The sequence below is a fragment of the Panthera leo genome, chromosome D4 (genome assembly GCF_018350215.1).
Source record: "Panthera leo isolate Ple1 chromosome D4, P.leo_Ple1_pat1.1, whole genome shotgun sequence".
NCBI lineage: Eukaryota > Metazoa > Chordata > Mammalia > Carnivora > Felidae > Panthera > Panthera leo.
In genome coordinates, this window is record NC_056691.1 from 62,172,064 (window position 1) to 62,191,736 (window position 19,673).

The window sequence follows — 19,673 nt, forward strand, 5'->3', positions numbered from 1 at the left end:
CGGCGTCCTGCCGATCACTTAGATTCCACCTACACCTGCCTAAAGAACCCAGAAAACCGCCAGAGGATTAGCAGAAGGGAGTCTCCGGAGTCAAGCGCAGACTAGAGGCCCACGGAAGAGGGTAGGAAGGGCGGCGAGGCGGTGCGCGCTCCACGGACTGGCGGGAGGGAGCCGGGGCAGAGGGGCGGCTCGCCGGCCAAGCAGAGCCCCCGAGTCTGGCTGGCAAAAGCGGAAGGGCCGGACGGACTGTGTTCCGACAGCAAGCGCGACTTAGCGTCTGGGAGGTCATAAGTTAACAGCTCTGCTCGGAAAGCGGGAAGGCTGGAGGACAAAGGGAGGGAGAGCTGCTGAGCCCCTGGATGGCAGAGCTCAGCTTGGCGGGGAACAAAGGCGCCAGCGCCATCTCCCCCGCCCATCCCCCAGCCAAAATCCCAAAGGGAACCAGTTCCTGCCAGGGAACTTGCTCGCTCCGCGCAAACACCCAACTCTGTGCTTCTGCGGAGCCAAACCTCCGGCAGCGGATCTGACTCCCTCCCGCTGCCACAGGGCTCCTCCTGAAGTGGATCACCTAAGGAGAAGCGAGCTAAGCCTGCCCCTCCACCCCCCGTGCACCTTGCCTACCCACCCCAGCTAATACGCCAGATCCCCAGCAACACAAGCCTGGCAGTGTGCAAGTAGCCCAGACGGGACACGCCACCCCACAGTGAATCCCGCCCCTAGGAGAGGGGAAGAGAAGGCACACACCAGTCTGACTGTGGCCCCAGCAGTGGGCTGGGGGCAGACATCGGGTCGGACTGCGGCCCCGCCCACTAACTCCAGTTATACACCACAGCACAGGGGAAGTGCACTGCAGGTCCTCACCACGCCAGGGACTCTCCAAAATGACCAAACGGAAGAATTCCCCTCAGAAGAATCTCCAGGAAATAACAACAGCTAATGAACTGATCAAAAAGGATTTAAATAATATAACAGAAAGTGAATTTAGAATAATAGTCATAAAATTAATCGCTGGGCTTGAAAACAGTATACAGGACAGCAGAGAATCTCTTGCCACAAAGATCAAGGGACTAAGGAACAGTCACGAGGAGTTGAAAAACGCTTTAAACGAATTGCAAAACAAAATGGAATCCACGATGGCTCGGCTTGAAGAGGCAGAGGAGAGAATAGGTGAACTAGAAGATAAAGTTATGGAGAAAGAGGAAGCTGAAAGAAAGAGAGATAAAAAAATCCAGGAGTATGAGGGGAAAATTAGAGAACTAAGTGATACACTAAAAAAAAATAATATATGCATAATTGGTATCCCAGAGGAGGAAGAGAGAGGGAAGGGTGCTGAAGGGGTACTTGAACAAATTATAGCTGAGAACTTCCCTGAACTGGGGAAGGAAAAAGGCATTGAAATCCAAGAGGCACAGAGAACTCCCTTCAGACGTAACTTGAATCGATCTTCTGCACGACATATCATAGTGAAACTGGCAAAATACAAGGATAAAGAGAAAATTCTGAAAGCAGCAAGGGATAAAAGTGCCCTCACATATAAAGGGAGACCTATAAGACTCGTGACTGATCTCTCCTTTGAAACTTGGCAGGCCAGAAAGGCTTGGCACGATATCTACAGTGTGCTAAACAGAAAAAAATATGCAGCCGAGAATCCTTTATCCAGCAAGTCTGTCATTTAGAATAGAAGGAGAGATAAAGGTCTTCCCAAACAAACAAAAACTGAAGGAATTTGTCACCACGAAACCAGCCCTACAAGAGATCCTAAGGGGGATCCTGTGAGACAAAGTACCAGAGACATCACTACAAGCATAAAACATACAGACATCACAATGACTCTAAACCCATATCTTTCTATAATAACACTGAATGTAAATGGATTAAATGCGCCAACTAAAAGACATAGGGTATCAGAATGGATAAAAAAACAAGACCCATCTATTTGCTGTCTACAAGAGACTCATTTTAGATCTGAGGACACCTTTAGATTGAGAGTGAGGGGATGGAGAACTATCTATCATGCTCCTGGAAGCCAAAAGAAAGCTGGAGTAGCCATACTTATATTAGACAAACTAGACTTTAAATTAAAGGCTGTAACAAGAGATGAAGAAGGGCATTATATAATAATCACAGGGTCTATCCACCAGGAAGAGCTAACTATTATAAATGTCTATGCGCCAAATACCCGAGCCCCCAGATATATAAAACAATTACTCATAAACATAAGCAACCTTATTGATAAGAATGTGGTCATTGCAGGGGACTTTAACACCCCACTTACAGAAATGGATAGATCATCTAGACACACAGTCAATAAAGAAACAAGGGCCCTGAATGATACATTGGATCAGATGGACTTGACAGATATATTTAGAACTCTGCATCCCAAAGCAACAGAATATACTTTCTTCTCGAGTGCACATGGAACATTCTCCAAGATAGATCATATACTGGGTCACAAAACAGCCCTTCATAAGTTTACAAGAATTGAAATTATACCATGCATACTTTCAGACCACAATGCTATGAAGCTTGAAATCAACCACAGGAAAAAGTCTGGAAAACCTCCAAAAGCATGGAGGTTAAAGAACACCCTACTAACGAATGAGTGGGTCAACCAGGCAATTAGAGAAGAAATTAAAACATATATGGAAACAAACGAAAATGAAAATACAACAATCCAAACGCTTTGGGATGCAGCGAAGGCAGTCCTGAGAGGAAAATACATTGCAATCCAGGCCTATCTCAAGAAACAGACATTTAAAGAAGATTTACTACCTGTTCTTCTCAAACTGTTCCAAAAAAAACCAAAAGAACAAAAAACAGAAACAGAAGGGAAACTTCCAAACTCATTCTATGAAGCCAGCATTACCTTGATTCTAAAACCAGACAAGACCGCAGAAAAAGGAGAATTACAGGTCAATATCCCTCATGAACATGGATGCAAAAACTCTCAACAAGATACTAGCAAATTGAATTCAACAGTACATTAAAAGATATTCACCATGATCAAGTGAGATTTATTCCTATGCTGCAGAGCTGGTTCAATATTCACAAATCAATCAACGTGATACACAACATTATTAAAAGAAAGGATAAGAGCCATATGATCCTATCAATAGATGCAGAAAAAGCATTTGACAAAATACAGCATCCATTCTTGGTAAAAACCCTCAACAAAATAGGGATAGATGGAACATACCTTAACATCAGAAAGGCCATATACAAAAGACCCACAGCTAATATCCTCAGTGGGGAAAATGAGAACTTTTCCCCAATGGTGAAGAACAAGACAAGAATGTCCACTCTCACCATTACTATTTAACATAGTACTGGAAGTCTTAGTCTTAGCTGTCAGACAACAAAAAGAAATAAACTGCATCCAAATCAGCAAGTCAAACTTCACTATTTGCAGATGACATGATACTCCATGTAGAAAACCCAAAAGACTCCACCAAAAAATTGCTAGAACTATTACATGAATTCAGCAAAGTCACGTGATATAAAATTAATGTACAGAAATCTGTTGCATTTCTATATACCAATAACGAAGCAACAGAAAAAGAAATCAAGGAATTGATCCCATTTACAATTTCACCAAAAACGCTAAGATACCTAGGAAGAAACCTAACTAAAGAGGTAAAAGATGTGTACTCTGAAAACTACAGAACACTTAAGAAAGAAATTGAAGGGACACAAAGAAATGGAAAAGCATTCCCTACACATGGATTGAAAGAACAAACATTGTTAAAATGTCTATCCTACCCAAAGCAATCTACACATTTAATGCAATCCCTATCAAAATACCACCAGCATTTTTCACAGAGCTAGAACAAACAATCCTAAAATTTGTATGAACCACAAAAGACCCCAAATAGTCAAAGCAATCATGAAAAAGAAAAAACTGGAGGCGTCACGATTCCAGATTTCAAGTTATATTACAAAGCTGTAGTCATCAAGACAGTATGGTACTGGCACAAAAACAGACACATAGATCAATGGGAAGAAGAGAAGTCCTAGAAATGAACCCACAGCTGTATGGTCAACTAATCTTTGACAAAGCAGTAAAGAATATCCAGTGGAAAAAAGACAGTCTCTTCAGCAAATGGTGTTGGGAAAACTGGACAGCAACATGCAGAAGAATGAAACTGGACCACTTTCTCACACCATACAGAAAATAAATTCAAAATGGATGAAAGACCTAAATGGGAGACAGGAAACCTCAAAATCCTAGAAGAGAACACTGGCAGCAACCTTTTTGACCTCAGCCAGAGCAACTTCTTACTAGGCATGTCACTGAAGGCAAGAGAAACAAAAGCAAACATGAATCATTGAGACTTCATCAAGATAAAAAGCTTCTGGGAGCACCTAGGTGGCTCAGTCAGTTAAGCATCCAACTCCTGATTTCAGCTTAGGTCATGATCTTGTGGTAATGAGATCAAACCCCATAATGATCTCATGCACAGCCTGGAGCCTGTTTGGGATTCTCTCCCTCTCTCTCTGTTGGCCTCTTTCTCTCTCAAAATAAATAAACATTTTTTTAAAAAAGATCAAAAACTGCACAGTGAAGGAAACAATCAACAAAACTAAAAGGCAGTCTACAGATGGGAGAAGATATTTGCAAATGACATATCTGATAAAGGGTTAGTATCCAAAATCTATAAAGAACTTATCCAACTCAATACCCAAAAAACAAATAACCCAGTTAAGAAATAGGCAGAAGACATGAATAGACACTTTTCCAAAAAAGACATCCAGATGGCCAACAGACACATGAAAAGATGCTCTCAACATCACTCATAATCAGGGAAATACAAATCAATACCATGATGAGATGCCACTTGACACCTGTAAGAATGGCTAAAATCAACAACACAAGAAACCACAGGTGGTAGTGAGGATATAGAGAAGGGGAAACCCTCTTGCACTGTTGATGGGAATGCAAACTGGTGCATCCACTGTGGAGAGCAATATGGAGGCTCCTCAAAAAACTAAAAATAGAATTACCCTACAATTCAGCAATTTCACTATTATTTATCCAAAGGCTACAAAAAAATACAGATTTGAAAGGGTACATGCACCCCAGTGTTTATAGCAGCACTATCAACAATAGCCAAACTATGGAGAGAGCCGAAATGTCCATTGACTGATAATGGACACATATCATTATATATATCATTATATATATATATATATATATATATATATATATATATATATATATATATATAATGGAATATTACTCAGCCATTAAAAAGAATGAAATCTTGCCATTTGCAATGATGTGGATGGAGCTAGAATATATTAAGCTAAGTGAAATAAGTCAAGCAGAGAAAGAAAAATACCATATGATTTTACTCATATGTGGAACTTAAGAAACAAAACAGATGAACTCGTGGGAAGGGTGGTGGGGAAGAGAAGAGAGGGAAACAAACCACAAGAGACTCTTAATGATAGAGAACAAACTATGGTTTGACAGAAGGATGTGGTTGGGAGATGGGCCAGATGGGTAATGGGTAGTAAGGAGGGCACTTGTGATGAGCAGTGGGTATTGTATGTAAGTGATGAATCACTGAATTCTACTCCTGAAACCAATATGGCATTCTCTGTTAACTCACTAAAATTTAAATTTAAAAAAGGGAAAAAGAAAATACCTATTGTCCACATCAAAGAAATGGGCAAGGGGAATGAAATGGAGACACGGAGAAGTGCTAAAATATTGATGTTCCTAAGTCAAGATCCAGCTCAACTGTCATCTCCTTCATGAAGTCTTTCCTGATCCAACCCTTCCCCCTCCCCACAAAGTGCTGAAAGTACATCCTCTATCCAGCCTGCCTCTGTGGTCTGTTTTATTCCTCTTTATGTACTTACCCTTCCTTGCTTATACTTTTTATATTGTATATGAGTGTACATGTGTGTTTTAATTATTTTTTTAAACTTCCAAAACTCTACCTGAAACCATAAAACTCTTAGAAGAGAGCACAGACCGTGATCTCTCTGACATCAGCTATAGCAGCATTTTTCTAGATATGTCTCCTGAGGTAAGGGAAACAAAAGCAAAAATAAGCTATTGAGACTTCAAAATAAAAAACTTTTGCACGGTGAAGAAAACCATCAACAAACAAAAAGGCAACCTACTGAATGCGAGAAGATATTTGCAAATGATATATCTGATAAGGGGTTAATATCCAAAATATATAAAGAACTTTTATACCTCAACACAAAAAAACAAACAATCTTTTTAAAAAATGGACAGAGGACCTGAATAGACAGTTTTCCAAAGAAGACATACAGATGGCCAACAGACACATGAAAAGATGCTCAACATCACTCATTATCAGGGAAATGCAAATCAAAACCACAATGAGATATCACCTTATACTTGTTAGATTGGCTAAAATCAAACAGGCAAGAAATAAAAAGTGTTCACAACAGCCAAGATACTGAAACAACACAAGTGTCCATTGATAGATGAATGGATAAAGAAGTGGTACACAGACACATATACACACAATGGAATATTGCACAACCATAAAAAATGGTGAGATCTTGCCATTTACCACAACATGGGTGGACCTAGAGGGTGTTAGGCTAAGTGAAGTAGTTCAGAGAAAGACAAACATCATACGATTTCACTCATATGTGGAATCTAAAAAACAAGTGAATAAACAAACAAAAAGCAGAATGAAAGCTACAAATACAGAGAACAAACTGATGGTTGCCAGAGTGGAAGGAGGTGGAGGAATGGACAAATGGACCAAACGAAGGGAAGTGGGAGATACAGTCTTCCAGTTATGGAATGAATAAGTCATGGAAGTAAAAGATACAACCTAGGGAATAAAGTCCCTGGTATTGAGGTTGGGTTGTATGGTGACATGTGGTAGGTACCCATGGTGAGCACAGCGTAATACATAGAGTTGTTGGACCACCATGTTGTACACCTGAAACTAATGTAGCATTGTGTACCAAATATGATTCAAAAAAACACAAAAATTAAAACTTCCAAACATCTTACTCAGTGTTGGATACAGAATATTCATATAGTACATAACTAATATTGAATAAATGATTGAATCAGGTCAGCATTTCTTAATCTTGATATCATTTTTTTAATCACCTGCAAAGTATTGAAGAAGTAATAATTCCAAAGTCCCAGAAATTCTGGTTGCATTGATCTGGGATAGAACAGATGTTTTGTTTTCATTTGGGTTTTTCTATCGTTTGTTGTTTAAGCTTCTCAGAGTTGACAACTTCAACATTACATTCTTCTTTTAAACAATGGTTTAAAGTGTGGAATTCTAGACTGGCAGCACCAGCATCTCCCAGAAACTTGTTTGAAATGCAAATTCTTAGGCCGCACACCAGACCTAGTAAATGAAAACTCTGAGGGAAGACCTTAGCAATCTGTGTTTTCAAGTTCTCCAGTGATCCTGGTACATGCTAGAGTTAGAACTACTGACTTATGAAAAAATTAATGTTTTCCTACAAACAATATCAATTATGGGAAACAAAATGCATTTTACAATCATCCCAAAAGGTTGTGCTAATTTAAAGCACCACTCTAAATACAGAAGTGTACCTCACAAGCCCAACAGAATGGTACTTGTGGAAACACACATCACAACTTGTTATAACTGTTTTTTAACATTTATTTTTGGTATGACATGCTCAGTACTGAAGGGACTCATTTAAAAAATAGGCTATAATAGACAGAAGAAGCACCTGACGAATCCGGCATTGGATAAGGAAGCCTCAGAGTCAAGGATACCTTTGCATCATTTCTTCTGTTAGAGAAAAATGTGTGTGTGTGTGTGTGTGTGTGTGTGTGTGTGTGTGTGTGTGTGTGTGTGTTTGACAGCAACGTTTTCTCTTTCTGTTATGCTGTTTGACTGTGTGCCACTTGATAGCTCTGTCTATTCCTATGGAAACCAAGTTAGTGGATGGAGCCAAGCTTGGAGGAGGCACCGGGGAGAAATATTAGAAGAGTTCAGCCACAGAGCAACTAAAGATGTTGCCTTTCCTTCAGTCAAATCCTCTTTGAGAGCCAGAATCTGTTTCAAGCCAGGGAGATGTTCTTGGCTGATGTATTGTCTAGCTGCTCTGCCAGATGGATGAACATCTTAAACTGGAAAAACAACAAATACAGCTCCTATTCTGTCTTCGAAGTGCCATTCTTAGACTTTGCTCAGAGAATTCTCAAATAGCTTTTTAAAAATGTTTTAAAGTTTTGCTGAAGGTGGAAGGTTAGTGATGTTACCATCAAAGTTGTTGAAAAATTAGAAATTCTTAGCTATAAAGCGCAGTGTTTAGACTGGACTATCAGAAATTTACGGAAAGAGGGAGAATATCCGAAACTGGAGAAAAGCAGTTGCAGGTTTAATTTCAGTTCTAACACTCAGTGAATTCATGTCATTCAAAAACTTGGTTTTTGTAACTGTTTGCTTTCCTATAGAGTCAGGTTAAATGAAAGACCAAGAAACCAGAGTACAACAAGACACCTACATCAACTGAAATTAGAAAATGAGCCAAGTGAACAAGAATAATATGGAAGGGCCATTCTTTTCCAATCCACTTATACTCTATATTTGATGTGGTAGTTGTTTTTTATGGTCTAGAAAAAAGAACAGTATTGGATTGCATTGTACTGAGCTATTTATGTGGATATTTAAATTATGTTTACATTTCAGTTATATGTAGAGGTTCATTTTTCTAATTTTATGTACTTTAGTTTATGCCAGGAATTATTGCTTTGGAGAACAGTGGAAGCAGCTATTAATATGGATGATTCATAACCCTATATCTTGAATCTAGCCATCTCTTCCAATATTTAGAGCCATATATATCCTTTTCATTTTTTGCTAGACATCTTTATGTAGCTATCCCTCAGAATCCCCAAACCCCACATGTTAAAGAAAAATGGAACTCAAAATCTTCATTCCTAACCCTATTTTTCTTTCCATCTTTTCCATTGCTGACACTACTCTCCATCTTGTACCCATACGTGAGTCCTTATATATTTCACTAATCTGTCCTCTTATTTTCATTTAGCTCTCAACATTTCTATTCTGAATTGCTGTAGTAACCTTCTGACTGGTATCATTAAAGATCTGCCCCCCTCAAATTGATGCTTCACATGGCCTCCAGAGTATTTTTTTAAAAACACAAATCCACTCATGTCATTTCTTTCTTAAACTCTTCATTGGCTCCCCATCACCTACACAAGAAGTTTTAGACTCTTTCTCCTGCTGTATTAGACTTTCCGTTTTCTATCCCCTGCCCACCTCTCCAATCCTGTTTCAGTCCTTCTTATACCTCATTTCATATTACAATAACATAGAATTATTTTCAGCGTCTGAAATTTTACACAAGGTAAGAAGTTGGTCTGTTACTGTTTCATGGATGCTGACAATAGACAAGAGATTCCAGGGCCAGAGACAAAGAAGTTTGTTATTCACAGCATAGCAAAAAGCATCAGCACCTATACATTTACATTGATTTCCCTTACCCCTAAGAATAATGAGGGAGTTTCAGAAGGCCCAGATGGATGATATACACATAGTAGGTTTCCATCAGAACTGAGGGATCTACAGCTATAGTAAGCAGTAATTAAGCACAAAGGAAAATAATGACCTCATCTCTCAAGTTGATTGTTGCTAACACACCCCTGAGAACTTGTGTAAGTCAAAAATGATCAGGACTTTGGACTTTTGGCATAAGAACATGCAGAGATGATTAGGGTCCATGGTGAATTGCCTCTCCCAACAATCCATCACTTAGTCCTACATGTTCTTGACATAAGCATGCTATTCCATCAGTTACTCTGATTAATCTGACCAACAGAGCCTGAAAACAAATCTGTTTAATATGTCTCATATGACATTTAATTAATAGGACTCAAAGCAGCAGTATGAGAACAACCTGCAGTATTAATTCAACTATGCCCCCTCAGTGTCCTGGATTAAGTCAACTGTTAGTAAGGACCAGGGGAAACAATAGGTCTTACCTTATACAACCAGGATATACTCTAAGACTAGTCTATTATCTATTATGACTTAAGCAAGGGAGTTTGACCTGCTGATCTTTGGTGTGATTACCAATAAGTATAGGAAGCACCAGACGGACTAATGGAGGAATATTTCATGGCCCTTTCTCCCACTACATACAAACATAAAACCTGAAAAGACACAAGTCACTTTAGGTTAGGATTTGCTGTTAAACTTGGATCACCATTACTATGACTTGGCTAAGCCACATGGGCAGTATCACCAAGTAGTTGATTGTCATACATGGCATAACCCAAAGCTTCTCACACATCAGGAGAGACCTATGAATTTGTATCCATTAGGTTAAAATAAGGTTGAGCCAGTCCCTGTGTTTCTACATATACAAGGGGATCCACATTCAGGAGCTGCCATTGATGGTGTCAAGCACAGCAAAAGACTTCAGGACCATCCATGTCCACTTGGATTTTTCTATTTCATAGCACATGAATGGCAATGACAAACACAAGAAGCAGATCAGATTGCTATCCTCAGCTGCTCTTTGATTCAGGCAGCAAACAATATCCAGGATGCAGTACTGGATCCAGAGGACAAAAAGAGCAATAATTATCCTCTCCCTCCTTGCATCTACCAAGATCTAACGTATCCCCTTCCCAGGTGCTGAAGTGTTATCTCATCCAAATAGCTGTAAAATTAGGGTACCCCATTCAAATATCTATAACTCTTCACCTTTTCTCTAATTATCTACTACTTGCACCCATGTCCTTCATCTAGAAGGGTAGATACGGAACAAATTTACAGAGACTCATTATATCCCCCATCTTGGCCCATGTGGGCACTGTAAGGAAGACTTGGTAAACAGTGTACTCAATCAAGTGGTCATTTTGTACGTTGATGATCTATCAACGTTGTCCATCAAACAAATCTAGGTGGCTGAGCTAGAATTAAATTTGAATCTCCAAGTCCCCTTTTGGGTGGACTGCCATCCAGGGGCTGTACCAAAGCCAGCCTGAGATAGCTCTTAGGGAAAAGAAATAAGCATCATAACCAGGAGGGGCAAGGAAGAAAACCAAATATTCAAAATAGGTGTATATAGTCCCCACTCCTTTTGTTCTGATTATTTACCAGGTGACTGTCCTGAGGATATGAGCTCTTTCTAGGGGTGGCCACATTCAGTAGCCTAATTGCCTCTCTTAGGTGTGTGGACCAGGAGGAGGTAACAGGTAGAGTCAGAAATCTTTTAGAGTTTATTTTGAAGGCGGTCATGCCTGCTGTCAACAATTTCAAATTCTTAAGGGTGGTAGAGAGCATAGAATTCCCATCAAATACCTTAACTAGTGGCACATTGTTGGGTAGTCTTTGTAACAAAAGGTACACCGTAACGAGACTATGACAGTCAGATGGTCTGGAAATACCAAAACATGAAATAATTTAGTTTCAGTGCCTCAGTGGTGTGGCTGGTATAAGCTGATCAGACTGGCACAACAATACTATAACCTGAAAAATGTCAGCAATAGTGAAGCATGAGGTGACCATGAGAAGGAGTTATCAAAAGTCCTTGCAAGGAATAGGCAGGAGCAATGCCCTGTTAACATGGCCTCCTTCATCACACACACAAAAGTAGGCCTACATAGGGGAATATACAAGTCTGGTGTGCAGTGGTAGTTTCTACATCAAACACCTACCTTTTACTTTGAGCCTAGTCTATGATGATGGATTCATCGCTATGTTTAGTGCGGTGATGGATACAGATGGTAAATGGCCAATAACCTGGGCAAAGCAGCCTTATTCAGCAACCTGATTCCAGTTGGTCTTATAAGAGAATGAGCCCTTACTATGGGCATCTACATGAGTGACCCAAGCTGTTTAGTCGGCAGCCCCAGTTGTTTCCATAATTTGTAGCCACAAAGAGGGGTGTTTTTAATCCACCTCCATATATAGTCTTCCAGGTGGCAGATCAGATGACTGGAACATTGGCAACAACCCAAGGGGTAGTAAAAACATGCCCCTTCCTTAGGAGTATTGTCTCAGGTAAGAATGACGGCTTTCATTTCAGCCCACTGGGCTGACTTGCCCTTACCATAGTCAGTCTTCCAGAGTCAGCATTGAGGTTGGACTGTCTCCCAATGGACACCATCAGGTTTTAACTTAGCCAAATTATCAGTAAACCAGGCCAAGGCATTCAGAGGAACCTCCATGCATCAAGGGCACCATTAAGCCAGGAGCTTTGCTTCAGACAGTGACTACCTCTATACCTAGTGCTTTATCCTCATTGCCAGATAAATACAGCTACAGCCAGGATCAGGTACATGGTGCACTTGGCTCTGTGCTATTAGACAAGTCTTTGCATTTACTTTCACTTTTGAACAGCTGCTCATTCCTCATTGTTCTCACCATTAGTTTCCACTTTAGGGAGCCCTTGGCTCAGCAGCCACAACCACGTTGCCTTCAGCTCACTATCGCATTGTCATGCTAACATCTCTTCCTCTGCCTAACCAGAGGACAGTGACCAGACACCAAGGCACCATTTGGGCAGCTTGTTTTAGTTCTACTTGCCACCACTGAGATTTGTTAACAGATAGGACAGTGGGATCTCTTACCTCCCCCACCTTGCCCATCACTTGGGTACCATCTCAGAGAGTCTTCTTGTCCCTGAACCTGGCCTGCAGGGCCCTTGTCCTTACTTTTCAAGCAAAATGTATCTTTGTCAGCATCCCTTCCTCATTGCCTGTACTGTTGAGGCTTGGATTTAATTTTGCCCTACTTTTTCCTTTAATGTGCCCTAACTCATTACAAGGCAGTAAGTTGCCCATACGTACCAGCAGAAGACACAAGACTACCAAAAGAGACAAAAAAAGCTTTATTACTGATGCCACAGTAACATGAGCATTTGCATGCTTACATCAGTTTCCCTTGCTCCCAAGGACTGTGGGAGAAACACAGAGGACCTAGGTGGATCCTGGGTGCACAGTGTGTTTGCATGACATCTGAGAAATGCTGAGTTTTGGGAATCCCCAGACTTTAGTGTGTGCTAAGAAGCCTGCTCCTTGTCTAATGTCCTGGAGGACATTAATGTCCTTTAAGATTGCTTGCTGCAAACCCAACTCTGAGGCACAGCCTAAGTAAAGAGGAGTCAAGACTTTGCATTCTTGGCATACCCAGTAAATACATGCAGGGACACTCAGGACCCATGGCAGATTGTTTCTCCCAGCACTCTTGTGGTATTTCCAAGACTCATTTGTGTCTGCAACCATTACAGAAAAGTTTGATGTAATGAGATCAGTGATATTTGTGACCTAAATACTTCCCAAAGATAGTGATTCTTTTTAAAAATTAATATTTTAAATGCCTTGAGGGTTTATAAATATATAATTATAGAGACATCATTGGACTTAATAACAACTCATGTTTCTATTATTTCCATTTCAGTTGTAAATAATGTATATTTTGGTACATAATATGATTAGATTTAGAATGAAATATGGCAGAATGCCTACCTTGCATCTGTATGTGCTATTTTATATACACATATATAGTTGTAATATTTTCCAGGACAAAATTATATACAAACCTATAAATGAACAGAAAAATGTAGTGAACATTTGTATACATAGTGAACAATTGTTTTCGATTCAACTACACTGAAAGTAAATATAAATGCTAAGGACACAGAACAAGAATGCAAAGATCATAATCGAGAAACATGCAGGTCCCAAACTACTGTATTGGTTTGGGGAAATTATCTGTTCTCTTTGGTGTTTCAGGAGGGAAAGGGGCAACTACAGGCAGGGTTAGCCAAGTCTTAAGCATTGGAGTCTATTAAAGTAATTGTTTCAACTGAAGAGGAAGCGAATAGCAAAGGTTCCAAGGAGCCAGATATAGAAAATATGGTAGCCATTTGGAGAAGAAATGTAGAGGTAGGGATTCAGAATGTTTTGAAGCTCAGCTGCCAGTAGTCTAGAAGTTAACGATTAAGGCACTTACCAGGAACAGGGAGCCATCTTGGAGAATATTTCAAATACTTCTGGCTCAGGAAGGCACTCCCTTTTTTCCCCACTAAGTGAGTGAAAAGTGGTCACATTAAAGCCAAGAAAGTACTTAGAATTGGGGGGTATTCTTTACCTTAATATGAAGCTATAGCTTTAGAGGAAGCTCTTAGTCTAGAGAAGTGGCAGGAGCAGGACAAAGATCAAGCCTCAGGACCAGGAAGACATCCCTCATATCGCTGGAGATGAGGCTGCAAAAAAGCATTCTAAGAACAGATTCTTAGTGCATTAGGAGCGGGTGTTAGCAGCTGTAAGGGTGAGAAAGGAGAGAGAGAGGAAGAGAGAGGGAGAAAAAAGAAAAACATAGCAAACAATCTTCTCTTTAAAATGAACCTGCAGGGGCACCTGGGTGGTGCAGTTTGGTTAAGTGTTTAACTCTTGATTTTGGCTCAGGTCATGATCTCACCAACCATGAGATGGAGCCCCCTGCTGGGCTATGTGCTGACAGCACAGAGCCTGCTTGGAGTTCTCACTCCTTCGCTCTCTGCCCCTCCCCTGCTAGTGCACACGCTCTCTCTCTTAAAACAAACATTAAGAAAAAATTTTTTTAATGTTTATTCCTTTTTGAGACACAGAGAGAGACAGCACACAAGCAGGGGTGAGGCAGAGAGAGAGGGAGACACAGAATCCAAAGTAGGTTCCAGGGTCTGAGCTGTCAGTACAGAGCCTGATGTGGGGCCTGGACTCATGAACCACAAGATCATGACCTGAGCTGAAGTCAGACGCTTAACCAGCTGAGCCACCCGGGAAACCCTAAACATTTTTAATGATTGAATGAATGAATGAATGAATGAGCCTGCAAACAAAAATTCCAAAATAAATGAAGAACTCTAATGCTAAGAAAGCTAGCAATATCATTATTCAGATCATGAATTCATTCCTAGCTGAAGAGCATAAACAAAGCAAAAAGACACTCCACACAAAGAGAAGATATTTGCAAAACCAACCAAGAATTAGTATACAGAATATGTAAATAACTCCTACAGATCATTAAGAAAAAGACAAAGAGCTAAATTGGGGAATGAGTAAACAACGCAAAAAGGCTATTCACAGAAAAAGAAGCAAATGGCCAATAAACATATAAAACCATTCCACCTCAGTCAGGGAAATGAAAATTAAATCCATGGCAAAACACAATTGTGTATCCATTTTACTAGCAAAAGTTAGCAAGTGTGACAAAACCAAGTGTGGCGAGGATGTGAAGAAATAAAAATTCTCATACATTCCTGGTGGGAATATAAATTGGACTAGCTGCTTTAAAGAGCACTTTCAACCCAGCATTACAGAAATTCTTGCACATTTACCAGGAGACGTAGAAGAAAATTGTCCAGACAGTATTGTCCACAATAGTGAAAAATGGGAAACATGCTAAATATTCCTCTAGAGAATAAAGAAATACAGTTATTTTCATATGACAAAATACTTTCTCTGGTGAAAATGTATGAACCAGAGCCACTTGGATAAATCTCAAAAAAGCACTGCTTTGAGTAAAAAGGTGGCAAGCGATCATACAGTACTATTTATATAAAGACTAAAAATATGTAAAACAATACTATGTAGCTTATGGGTACATATATGTGTAAGAAACAAATGTATTAAAGCATTCATTGGAATGAAAAACTCCAAATTCAGGATAGTAGTCTCTAAAGAGGGAGAATTGGAGAGGGCCACAGAGGGATCATGAACCGTATCGGTTCTGTTTTATTTCTTAAAAATAAAAAATCTAGGGATACCTGGGTGGCTCAGTAGGAGAGCATGCAACTTTGGCTCGGGCCATGATCTCACAGTTCATGAGTTCAAGCCCCATATCAGGCTCTCTGCTGTCAGTACGGAGCCCACTTTGGAGACTCTCCCCTCTCTCCCTGCCCCCTCCCCCGTTCATTCTCTCTCTCTCTCTCTCTCTCTCTCGAATGTGAACCTTAAAAAATAATAATAAATTGAGAATCTGAAGGAAAATATCAAGGCATTTCACTCAAAACTCCCATATTATTGTTATCAAGATTAACTGACTATATGCTTTTTCTAAAAATGGAGCCTATTTTAGAGAACTGGACAGACAAAAAAAATATATAAGGTTAAAAGTCACATTTTGGATTGATTTATTTCCCAGATTCCTTTTAAGTGTGTTCTCCAGGTCAGAGAACTTTTTTATCCTCTTTTACCCTTTTAGATATTGTAGTCCTTTTCCTGCATTTGGGGGAAATCCAAATGTCATAATCATTTACATCACAGACAAAAGAAGCTCCTGTTAATTATGGGAAGATTAAGATGAGGATTATGGCTACATAGCAAAACAAAACATCTTATTCAATGTTTCAGAGACATTAGTAAATGTTTTCTCACTTCGGTGGCGTAACAGATCAGATCAGATCAGGGCTAATGTCCTTTTGGTGACTAAATCAGGACATTCTCTAACTTCAGCTCTCTCAACTTGTGCTCATTACCATCAGTTTTTTTTTTAATATTTATTTATTTTGAGAGAGAGAGAGAGAGAACGCACACACAAGCAAAGGGAAGGGCAGAAAGAGAGGATAGAGAGAATTCCAAGCAGGTTCCGCACTGTCAGCACAGAGCCCGACATGGGGCTCGATCTCACGAACCATGAGATCATGACCTGAGCCAAAATCAAGTTGGATACTTAACTGACTGAGCCACCCAGGCGCCCCCCTACCATGAGTTTTCTTAGGAACATATACTCTATTATCTCCTGCACTCTTATACTATTTCCTATTCAGTCAGAAATTATAAAAACAGATCCCAAAACAGTGTTCACCTGAGGATTAAGTTCTGTGTGCCCCTAAGAGATGGTGCTAAATGATTAACTCCAAATCCTCCTTATTCTTGCATTTAAGAATAAACCTGAAAACTTAAGAAGTCTGAATTTTAAGCAATATTAAGGAAACATTTAAACATTGTGTTTGTTTGTTTTTTATTGAGAGGGCTTTATAGGAAGCAAAGTTGTCTAGGATAGGGGTCCCCAGTCATAACAACCTTCAGAAGGTTATCAAATTAGCTTCCTGTTTCGAACTGGTATCTTCCCCTTTTCCACTGACACTAGAAATATTCTCCTGATTTTAGTTCTTAGAGTTCTCTGCTGCCTCTGCTCATCCTCAGAATTGAGTTTGCATGCCCTGGGCATCTAATAAATGCTTGTTCATGAGACCAGGAAGTTGATGGTGGTCCAAATGGATTATAGTGTTTCCAGTCCCAGCATTTATAGATAATATCTGTTGTGCCTCTGCCTTTGGGAAGAGAAGCTGACATCTCCCCAGGGTTCCCGCAGATTTCCTACTGGGTACACCCTTATTGGTCCTGTGTCATCATTCTCTGTAGGCAGAGTACAGGCATCTTTCTCAATGTAAAAAAAAAAAAAAAATCAGAAGATCACTATTTATGACATCCCAATTATTTCCACTTTTACTTGTCCCTAACCTTGGTTTTCTCCACACTTCTCTAGCTGAAGTGTATATGCTATGTGTGGTCAGATCTTTCTATCTATATGCTGTCAATCATGGGCCATTCTTGTTTCTACTTGATTAGCTATATTTTGTTGCCTCCTCCACATTGGAAAACTGTTCATAATAAAACCAGCAAACATTTACTAAGCATTTACTTTGTGCACTGAGTACAAATATGATCTTTATCATTTCATATGCACGATAATCTCAGGTACTCCATCCCTGTTTTGCAGATGAGGAAATAGAGGCACAGGAAGATACTTTATTTCATCTGTAAAACCTTTCCATGATACTTCTGTGAGGAGCAAATACGTCCTAGAGCTTTGTCATAAATAAAGCTTAGTGTAAACGTTTCACTCTTGCCTGCTTTATAACAAGACTCAATGAGTGTTTTTTGAGGGGTGAGTAAATAAATGTTATTACCTAGTGCATCATGTTTTCTATAGGTAGAATCCCCAGAACAATGTAAGGTGTAAATACACGAAGCACTGTGTCTGTAAGTCAGTAGTCACCCCCACCTATATACTCTTGTTTCTTTCTTTTTCCTTCCCCTTTCCTCTGGATTCCAGAATCAAGATGATTGTCTGATTGAATATCTTTAAAAGGTCGTGATGAATTATTCTGTAATATTTGAAATGTTATACTCAGAAAGGTCATGCTTTATTTTTTGGTAAGAAGTACCACATAGATTTGTTTCTCCTGGGCACCATGTCTTTCTTCAAAGAAAAGATGGCAAGAGATTTAGAGCAGGGTGCCCTCTTGAGGAAGTTTTAGCACCTTACTTCTCAAAAGCTGGCACTAGATGACATGAGAAAGCCTGATGAATGATGCTCAAATAAACAAAACATTAAAAAGGAAGAGTAACCAAATACCAGACATCTGAAAATTAAGATTCTTAACTGTTAATGATCTAATATAGCAACATTAAGAATTTGTAAACAAAAAGAGAAACCTCTGGAAGGTATTTTTTTAATTAATTAATTAATTAATTTTTTAATTTACATCCAAGTTAGTTAGCATATAGTGCAATAATGATTTCAGCAGTAGATTCCAGTGATTCATCACCTAGGTATAACACCCAGTACTCATCCCAACAAGTGTCTTCCCTAATGCCCCTCACCCATTTAGCCCATCCCCCCACCCACTTTATTTCCTCTGATTTACTCAGTCCTTCAAGTAATCACCTATGTTTTGCCAGCAGCTAGCCAAGCACCGTGCCCAGTAAAACACAGTCTCTGCCTTCATGAAGCTTACAGCTCGTGAAGGAGATCACAGGGAAGGGAAATAAACAAATGTAAGTAACTACAAACTTAGCAAAGTACTATGAAGGAAATGGAAAGGTACTAGAATGAAGCACAACAAAATAAGTTCCATTAGGGTGGTCAAGGAAAGCCTCTCTGAGAGGAAATAATTGAGCTGAGTCACTTTGCTTTTTGGTCCATTCCAAGTCTGCCCATCTAATATAGACAGCCTGATGGACACTTTTTTAGCCTCTGATTCTTATCTGTGGCCCAGCCCTTGAGCTGAGTTGACTCCTATCTCTGTCCCTGTGGGTATGAGCAGGGAACCATCATCCTTCTGCACCTCATTGTCTCCCTAGCTGGTCCCTTTGCCTTAGAGCCTCACATTCATCACAATGGGGGGAGGGGCTGTTTAACTCATAAATATTTTCTTACTAATACTCATAGCCACTCACAGTAGAATATCAATACATTATAATGCTAAAAAAAACCACATTTCCAACAATATTAAGGATGTAGAGGATCTCAGAAGATGAAAAGGACAGATAACCCTGACTGCCATTCTGCTTTGAATAGGGAGAGATAAACAGGCATGAAGCAGGCAGAGAACTTGACTATGTCGTACAGTTGCGTTATATTGACTTTCAAATATCTGTGGTACCAAGCAAACTGAAGGCTCCAACCAGAATTGGAAATATGGAACTATATCTCGGGAAGGAGCTCCAAAGGACAATTTTTTGAGGGTTTTGTTTGGTTTCAAAGCTACCATATTACACACACACACGGTTGACCTGGATCCCCACCAGTGGATTGCTCTAACCCCTGTAGCTAAGCTGCTTTCTCTGAATGGGTTGATTGTACCAGATTGGAGGGTTTAACTGCTGTGGAGAGTACTGCCTGCAAGTGGATGGCCTCCAGTGACTTCTAGGTTGG

The 19,673-nt window shown here is 39.9% G+C and overlaps 1 protein-coding gene across 9 annotated transcripts in view; it reads left to right on the forward strand.

Moving 5' to 3' along the window:
* The window catches only part of INVS (inversin), a 173,909-nt gene that overhangs the window by 76,623 nt on the left and 77,613 nt on the right, over nt 1–19,673 (forward strand). For 2 of the 9 annotated variants that reach the window (XM_042913666.1, XM_042913668.1), the window contains exon 1: nt 19,199–19,668. The exons of the other annotated variants lie outside the window; for them this stretch is intronic. The gene's annotated coding sequence lies outside the window, so the exon portion shown is untranslated. Of the gene's footprint in view, nt 1–19,198; nt 19,669–19,673 lie in introns of those variants that run through there. 9 annotated transcript variants of the gene reach the window in all.